At 38.9% G+C, this 8,602-nt stretch overlaps 1 protein-coding gene across 2 annotated transcripts in view; it reads left to right on the top strand.

The window, feature by feature from the left end:
- Window positions 1-5,929: 5,929 nt before the first annotated feature.
- The window catches only part of Il1rapl1 (interleukin 1 receptor accessory protein like 1), a 1,306,889-nt gene continuing 1,304,216 nt past the window's right edge, over window positions 5,930-8,602 (top strand). Inside the window, exon 1 of one of the 2 annotated variants that reach the window (XM_021187610.2) lies at window positions 5,930-6,972. The gene's annotated coding sequence lies outside the window, so the exon portion shown is untranslated. The remainder of the gene's footprint in view (window positions 6,973-8,602) is intronic. The other variant, XM_029534406.1, reaches the window with a different exon arrangement.

The raw sequence follows: 8,602 nt of genomic DNA, 5'->3' as shown, positions 1-8,602 counted from the left end.
CATAAATTCATTGTTTTTAATAGCTGAGTAGTACTCCATTGTGTAAATGTACCACAGTTTCTGTATCCATTCCTCTATTGAGGGACATCTGGGTTTGTTCCAGCTTCTGGCTACTATAAATAAGGCTGCTATGAACATAGTGGAGCATGTGTCCTTATTACCAGTTGGAAGATCTTCTGGGTAAATGCCCAGAAGATGTATTGCTGGATCCTCTGGTAGTACTATGTCCAATTTTCTGAGGAACAGTCAGACTGATTTCCAGAGTGGTTGTACAGGCTTACAATCCCACCAGCAATGGAGGAGTGTTCCTCTTTCTCCACATCTTCACCAGCATCTGTCCCCTGAATTTTTGATCTTAGCCATTTTGACAGGTGTGAGGTAGAATCTCAGGGTTGTTTTGATTTGCATTTCCCTGATGATTAAGGATGTTGAACTATTTTTTTTTTTGGCTCTTCTCATCCACTCAGTATTCCTCAGTTGAGAAAAAAGAAGCTGGTGGTTGTCACCACACAGAGCTGGAAACTTTGTGAACCTGATCTGAACTTCAACAATGCTTGCTTTTTACCTTCTTTTCCTGATCTATTTTTCAGTTAAGGAATATTAATCATTAGTTAATTGAAAATACACTGAAATTTAATACCATATTTTATGTTCTGAAATACTATCTTACATTGTTCTTTCTTCAAAGTGCTTTTTTATGTTTTAATTACTACGAGGTGCCCTGCATCATGTCAAAAGATGCCATCTTCCACAGAGTTATATTAATAATTTTACATTGAATTTCCCCAACCCTGTAGAGCAGTGGTTCTCAACCTTCCTAATGATACAGCACAGTTCCTCATGTTGTGGTGACCCCTCATCCACAAAAATATTTTTGTTGCTACTTAATACCTGTAATTTTGCAACCATGATGAATTGTAATGTAAATATCTGATATTCAGTATATTTGATATGTGGCTCCTATGAAAGGGTTGATTAATCCTCTAAAGAGGACATGACACACAAGTTGAGATCTACTGCTGTAGAGAATAAATTTTGCCCTCCAAATCATTCAACTTAGGAAGTATTAGTACTGTTTTATCTGCTTAAATCATTGTGTATCAGAAGTATTTTCCTTCCTCATACTTCCTTCTTTCCTTCCTTCCTTTCTTCTTTCCTTCCTTCCTTCCTTCCTTCCTTCCTTCCTTCCTTCCTTCCTTCCTTCCTTCCTTCCTTTTATTCCCTGTTTCTTTATTTTTTGGTATGTACTAAGACTAAAGTGGAAAGTATTGCCATAGGTCATGTGTCCTGGATACTGCGAGATATAAATAAGCACAAAAGTAGCAAGTATCCTATTTCAGTGAAACTATTTGCAGAGATCAGAAATTTACCAGAAAATAGAGCTTTTAATTCTGAAGTTCCTGTCAAATTGCAATCACGTGTAAGCTTCAGGAAAAAAATAAAGGGAAGCTGACTAGATATACCCGAAAAGGTACTCTTCAAATCTCAAGCAGTTCCCAGCACATAGTGGGTAGCCAGTGTGCATTTCCAGAATCGATTATGATTTGAGTGTTTAACCCACCTGAAATCCTGTTCTTTGGTTTTATTTAAACTGGTTGTCAGCATGGAATGACTTCTGCATTCTCTCCTGGAAGTGGGTGAATTTCCATGGTGAGCAATTCCTCTATATACAGTTTGCAAATCATTTTGGGAACCTTCCAAATGAAAGGCACTGTATAAATATACCCTCCCACCAGCAGCCAGCCGGCTTTCCACCGGGGATGCATTTGCATCGCTTATGTACATAGTGTTTCATTTGGGGCATTGCTTTTATTTTTATGACCATAAAAGAAATATTCACAGTATGAACAATAATGTAAACTGCATTCACAAAGATATATATTTGTGTATTTTTATGATTCAAAACTTAGAAATCTGAAAGAAAAGCAGCCATGGCATTTTTCTTTCCTGTTGCTGTTGCTTTTTCATAGCATTCTTTATTATTTCCTAACTTTATGGTGGAATTTTGCTGAAACACTCAAGTCTTTGTCTGTACCTCATTTGAGAATATGTGGTGGTGGGTTCAAATGAATGTTGCTGGCAAAAGGCCTGAAAATGAAGGGCACTTGATTGTGCATTTATTCAAGTCTGCACCTTTTTGTGCATGGAGGCCTCTTTAAGGAGCAAAGAGAAAAGGAAGCAGCCTCAGGTATAAAATACCATCTAAGTAACTTAGCATGATAATGGTGACTTTAACAGGCTCTGAAGAGATGTATTTTAGTCTTCATAACAGAAGGGGGGTTGATTTCATCCTGCATTAGTGGGGAGTTAGAGTGTGAATTCCTATCATACAGAAAAAGCTTATTGAACTTTGAAATAAGATGCCAAGAGAGTTAAATCAAAACATCTGCAAATTGTGTCTTTGTATACATAAAATACTTACATACAAAAATTGAACTGAATTATAACTTAATTTATAAATTAGCGTAATTAATCAAATGTGAACTGAATGAAATACCCACTCTCAAAACATGTCTAGCTTTGAGGAGCTCCTCTGACTATGTAGAGTAACTTTATATAATACACACCTAAAAGGGGGCTAAATAAAACTTTCTACCATATCACTGTGGCGTGATGCAAAGAGTGGGGAGTTACACTTCAGATACCAATAGGTGAGGTAGAATCAATAAGGGTTTGCATTCCTTTCCACTGCTCCCTATTTTCTACCATAAACAATGAGCTTGGCATTTTCTCACTCAGTGCCACTAAAACAATTTGTGTGATATCTTAACCTTAGTTATAATATATTAATATCAAGAAGCAGCTCACTAAGTTTATTTTTTGAGCTGTGAAAGTAGATTTTCTGTAGTCTCCTCAATCACAATTCTATTTTATCTAAACTCTTCTTTCATAATTCTAGCAATGCTAAACTTTGTTTCATTAATCTGTTATAAAGTGTCGTAATGCTCCTTTTCCTTATTATCAGAAAATAAAGCAGCAGATTTCCTTCCACTGAGAAAATCTAGAAGCATGGATTAATTTGCAGCCAGTTTTTACTACAAACCCCATAATGCTTTGCATTATGGCCTACAATTCCCATACTGCAGCACCAAACTTACTGTTAACTATCCTGTTACTGGCAAAAAAAAAATTTGAGAAATATGTAATACACAGGTACTCTACTCACATAGTGAATTAATTTTTCTGTATTGTGAGAGCTCCATTGGTAAAATAAAATAAAAACCTATATGGGTATACGTACTATTACTCCATTCTGAATATATCATCACATAGTTGCAATGTATGAAGGTATATGCTTTTCGTGTCAAAATAAGTTTTAAAGGGAATATCTTACTATGTTGCACTATGTTAGCCTTGAAATCAGTGTGTAGCTCAAGCTACTTTGGAATTTGTATCCTCTTGCCTCAGCCTCCTGAGTGCTCAAAGTTTAAACATGTTCTACCACACCTGATTTAAAGTCCTCTTTTTAACATCCGTCATCGGTACAGAGTTTGTTTCACCCACAATGCAGAGAGGTCAGCCTTTTCCCAATTTTAAAATAAAATCATAATATATTGTTTAATGCTTCAAACATCTGCAAATAAGAATTCAGTGAAGTAATTAAATTTCTTAATTAGATGCACCTTGCAGCTGCTGGTAGTCTTAATTGGCAATAATGCAGCTACATTTTGTTCTGACACATATCTTCAGAAGAGTTAGAGAGAGAGCTGAAGGGAGGCAAGAGGAAAATGTTCCCACACAGTTCAAGACAGTTCGCACAAAGAGGATCCCATGGCAACAAACAGTGAGGCCCACAGTTGGCTCTGTAAGATCCAGGAATAGACAATGCTTCACCTCGGATTCAAACAAATATTTCCCTGGCTTGATTTGAAGAGAAAGCTTTTAGAATCATCTCTTTCAATAGGATTGAAATGGTCCAACATTCACCTGTGTCTTTCAAGCACTTATTCAAGCTTCCTGATTGCTTTCTGTAGCCTATGTCTAGGTAAGATTTCATGTCGTGCTCTCTGTGGGCAACAAACTATCCTGTAGAAACATTGCAAATGCAGGATGGGAGTGATCTCTCATGTTGACCTCAAACACACTTTGGCCACAGGTCCTTTTACAAACAAAGAAATTGAGGCCATGAAAGATTAGTGATTCCTATGGAAAAAATATGCCAAGGTAGAAGTAGAATTTATCTCCAATATGAGCCTATGGTCTAAGACTTGTACTTCTAAACTTTGCTTGAAGCAATTAAGTGTGTTAATTGTACCTCCTTCATTGGCCATCCTTAAGTGGGTCAGCAAAAGGACTGTGCAACAAGAAATAGTAAAATGGATCATTCACTAGAAGGGAATGGTAGCATTCTCTCTTCAAATTTTGCCTTTAGATTTTTTTCCATTGCAGCATGTGGGGAAGAAGAGAGCTGCCTGCACACCAGAGGTTAACTTGAGTTAAAGCCCTTCAGAAATACTGGATAAGTCTTGAAAATTCACTAGCAATTTAGCACATCTTCCCTTTCCTTGCATTGTAATTTCAGTTTAATGGACATTCCATCAAAATATAGATTTTCCTCCCTGTTCTGTCTCCCAACTCTTGGTCATCTCACTTGTGCTCTGACTCAGTCTAGCTTTCAATTAATTGCCCATTTCATCTAATTTTTCAAGTATTTAATCTCCCTCCAATTTTTGCTTTATTCTTTAAATTAAATGAAGATATAGTTGTTAAGGTACAGGGTTGTTTTGCCTGTTCCACTTTTCTGCCTTTGGTATATCTTGTGGAATCTACCAGTTAAAAAGCTTGAGGAAAACCTTGTTCAGCAAGTTAAGATTTTCAGACTTGTCATTGCAGGGGGCGGGGCATGGAAAAAACTGAAATTTGGGGAGAAGGAGGAAGGGTGACAGAAAAGCATTTATCAATGCTCTTTCCCACTTTACTCCATTGTCAGAACCTAACTCCGTGGCTGCAGTGTAAATATGCCCACTTCTCCAGGGGCCTGCTACTTTAAGTGCAGTATGCAGTCTGACAGCATTATTATAGTGCACGGACCAGCTTATTAGAGACTCAGGCTCTCAGGCCTCACACTGCATCTCCAGAATGAAAGTGCATGCATTAAAGTATTGGAATAGCAGAATTAAGAGTTTCGTATCATCTCAAGGTAAAAAGGCAAGGCACTTTAAAGTAAGTAACTTCCCATTTATCTACAAGTATCTATCTACTTTTTTCCCTCATCCCTCAACACAAATCCATTTCAAAAAAACTGCAGCGAACTCTCAGGATGTACAGAAATCTTTACTGCTTAGGAAGAGGATCCTCTTTCAATGCCCTTCTGTCAGTTTCTCTTCCCACTCCCCCTACTCCTATCCTCACCCCTGCTCCTCAAGGGAAACCCACCACAAGTAGTCTTTCCCCAAACCCCTTTCTCTCTGGAAGATTTTGCTCTTCCCCAAACGGAGGGAGCTCCTGCTGGGAGGATAACCACTGGAAGGATTTCCAGTTTACATACCAATACAGAGAAGCACTTTGCAAAAACTGCCCTTTAGGAAAGATTATCACCTTGCCACCTGAGACTCTGAGAGCTCGGTTTTTATGCCACCACCACACCACTACCCCCTTTTTGAAAATAGGAAAGAGAGAGAGAGAGAGAGAGAGAGAGAGAGAGAGAGAGAGAGAGAGAGAGAGAGAGCTATAATAAATCTTCAAAAAGAAAAGACGAAAGAAGGTTATTATGAGTGTGTCAGATCAGGCATCGCTCCTGTATACCTTTCAGCTGCTTAGAAAAATGCAATCACAATTCTACGTGGCTAATGCGAGCCTGGGTAAACGTCCAATTGGCTGAGCCACTTTTGCCTGGAAGGACGGATTCCCATTATTCCTTCCAGGGTCCTTTGCTGAAAGATTCCCAGGCTACCGTCCTTCCTCTTCGGGTCTTCTGAAAACTAAAACTCGCAAAGCGGTGGCTGTCTGTGGATTGGCTAGTACTAAAATATCCATTGGGTGGCAGTAATACTATCCTCTTTATGACTTGCTGCAAACCAGAGAATGCATTCAATCAAATGAACCGATCTTGTAGAAACACTGGAATCATTTATGCATTGCAGTTTCTCTTTCTTGTTTTCGCTCCTTCTTCCTTGGGATATTTTGAGTGGATTCTGGCTATTAATCAAGATCTCGTGCTGTTCGTGGTTTGCTTGTCGTTTTCGCTCAGGATTAGCATCATTCAAGATAAACGCAAAGCTGCTTCCCCCCACCCACTCTCTTTTGAAAAATCATTTTTGGGGTCTGCTGAAGAGAGCTAGGACCCAGGAGACACCTTCCCAAACAGCAGGGGTTGTGTGCTTTCACATAGCAGTACTGTACAAGGAAAACCCCGTCGGATCTGTTATTGCGGGATACTTGTGAAATACACATAGGATTCTTTCTTATGGCTGCATCCCGGATCTGGAAATTTTACTTGGGAACCAGGAAGATTTGAAAGGCTACATGTATCCAGAAGATTTGCAAGCAAGACTCCGATTCTTGTCGTAGAGCTCACAGACTTATTCACTTATCGTCCGATTTCCTTCCTTCTTAAAAAAAAAAAAAATAACCAAACCAAAACAAAACACATTTAAAAAAATTCTCCCTCTTTTTCTGATCTCTCCTTCTTCAGTCTCTCTCTTTTTTATTCTGCTTCTTCTTTTTTTTTTCTTCCTAGTCTTTTTTCCCCCTTTCCTGCTCTGCACCTGGATTGTATCGTCACTAAACAATCGGGCACTTTGAGAACTAACTGGCGACAGTCTTGTAGGGAAGATCTGTATGGAATTATCTGCTTTTATGGTGAACTTGGCGTTTGTGAATGGGTACCTTGTTCACAATATTAATTGCTAGCAAAAACAAGAAAAAGAACACAGGAGTAAAACGTGGATTTTTCTGAATACGCATTGTGATGACCAGCAATTACCTTACCGGCTGATATCCAGAGGAGAATAATTTGGAAGACTGTTGTGGGTAAGGTCATTTTTATATGTAGACCCATCAGTGGCATGAGCAAACTTGGGCGTCTGTAATGAGAATGGGTGACTTGGATGATTGCTGCATCGCATTGATGGCTGTGATGTGGCCGTTATTGGCACTGAATGGAATAACTGCAGTTGGGTGTGTGTGTGTGTGTGTGTGTGTGTGTGTGTGTGTGTGTGTGCGCATTCCGAGTATAACTGAAAATAAATCAAAGAATCACTTGCACCCCAATTATTTTTGTGTGGAAGAGAGTCTTGGATTTAATTCTGGATAGACACTCTTTGTTTGGATGTAATATTTGTGGTTCCTGTGTTCCGGAGGGATAGCAGTGGTAAAAGGAGTACTTACTGAAGAGCCCTTTTTCAAATGAAATGAGCTACTCTTTATTCTTTAAAAGAAATGTTTTCAACTCAGTGCAGCATTCTGCTGCATTTCCCAGCCGCAATGGGACCAGGGATATCCCACTTGTCAAGTTCCTAAACTTTAAGGTGATAATCATTGTTAATTGTTCTTCAGGTTGTGGTTATTGGGGATTATTAAGTGTCATGGACTACTTTTCTATCTATTCTGGTAGATTATTATTCAGAATGAAAAAAGAAAGGACTGAAATTGATGAGTAAAATAGAGAATAATAGAGCAATATTATCTTAAATATCATCATTGTGCATTTTTTTCTAAGTTCGATTGTCCAACAATATAATTATTACCCAATATCCCAAATAGCTGAAGCTAGGACCCACGTGCAGGGAAGTCAAAGGTCTGGAAGTGGAGATGATCCTTTTATTGCAATGCAGCTAGCTTGGGAAATGCAGTCAATTACACACCTTTCTTAACCTTAAGTTGAAGATGTGTTCTATCTGTTATTTTACCCTTTAGCTAAAAAGTTAGAGACTACAACACTCAAAATTCTTAAGCATATTCTGCCGGGGAAATGGGATTAAAAAAAATCGATATTGATGACGTGGTTCGGTGCACTGTACTGCAATGCTTAAGTCCCACATTCAGTACCTATGATGAGAGAATGGGGCATTTGCATGTGTTATAAATCTCACCTGGTAGATTGATCTGAAGGGGAGGGGAGAAGATATGTGGATATGTAGGAAGATGGATGGAAGTCATGCATAATCGGTGATTATGTAACTTCATTACATCAGTGAGCTTCAGTCAACGATAGTGAGATGGAATGATTGTATAGAGAGAGCTTCCATCACCCTGCTAACTTTTGAAGCCTTGTAACAGTTAACAGAGGAGGAGGGCAGAAAGAGATTAGCTCCAAGGGTCCTGTAAACCTTGATCTCTGTGGTGAATTTAACATGAGTTTTCTCACAGTGAGTTTCACAGGGCTAGCAGATCATGTAAGCTTTAGGGCTGGACAGGAGCAATTTTAGCCACACCCGTGGAGATTCAAAATGTGTCTGCAATGTTTCACAAGTGCCCCATTGAGTCTTTGGGGCTGGTGCTTCCAGCCAAGGTCATAGATCTTTTCCCTATGGTTGAGGTATGTGACCTCAACTGAGTGAAAAGTTAAATCCACTGAAATGACTGAGAAAGACTGAAGGGAAGGACCACTTAGTGTCCCCTCTTGCATTTTTTTTCCTGGTAGAGCTTGATGCAGATTTCA

Source organism: Mus pahari, chromosome X (assembly GCF_900095145.1).
Source record: "Mus pahari chromosome X, PAHARI_EIJ_v1.1, whole genome shotgun sequence".
In the NCBI taxonomy this organism is placed as follows: domain Eukaryota; kingdom Metazoa; phylum Chordata; class Mammalia; order Rodentia; family Muridae; genus Mus; species Mus pahari.
The sequence above is the reverse complement of the archived record's forward strand: the minus strand, read 5'-3'. Positions and strand labels throughout refer to the sequence as shown.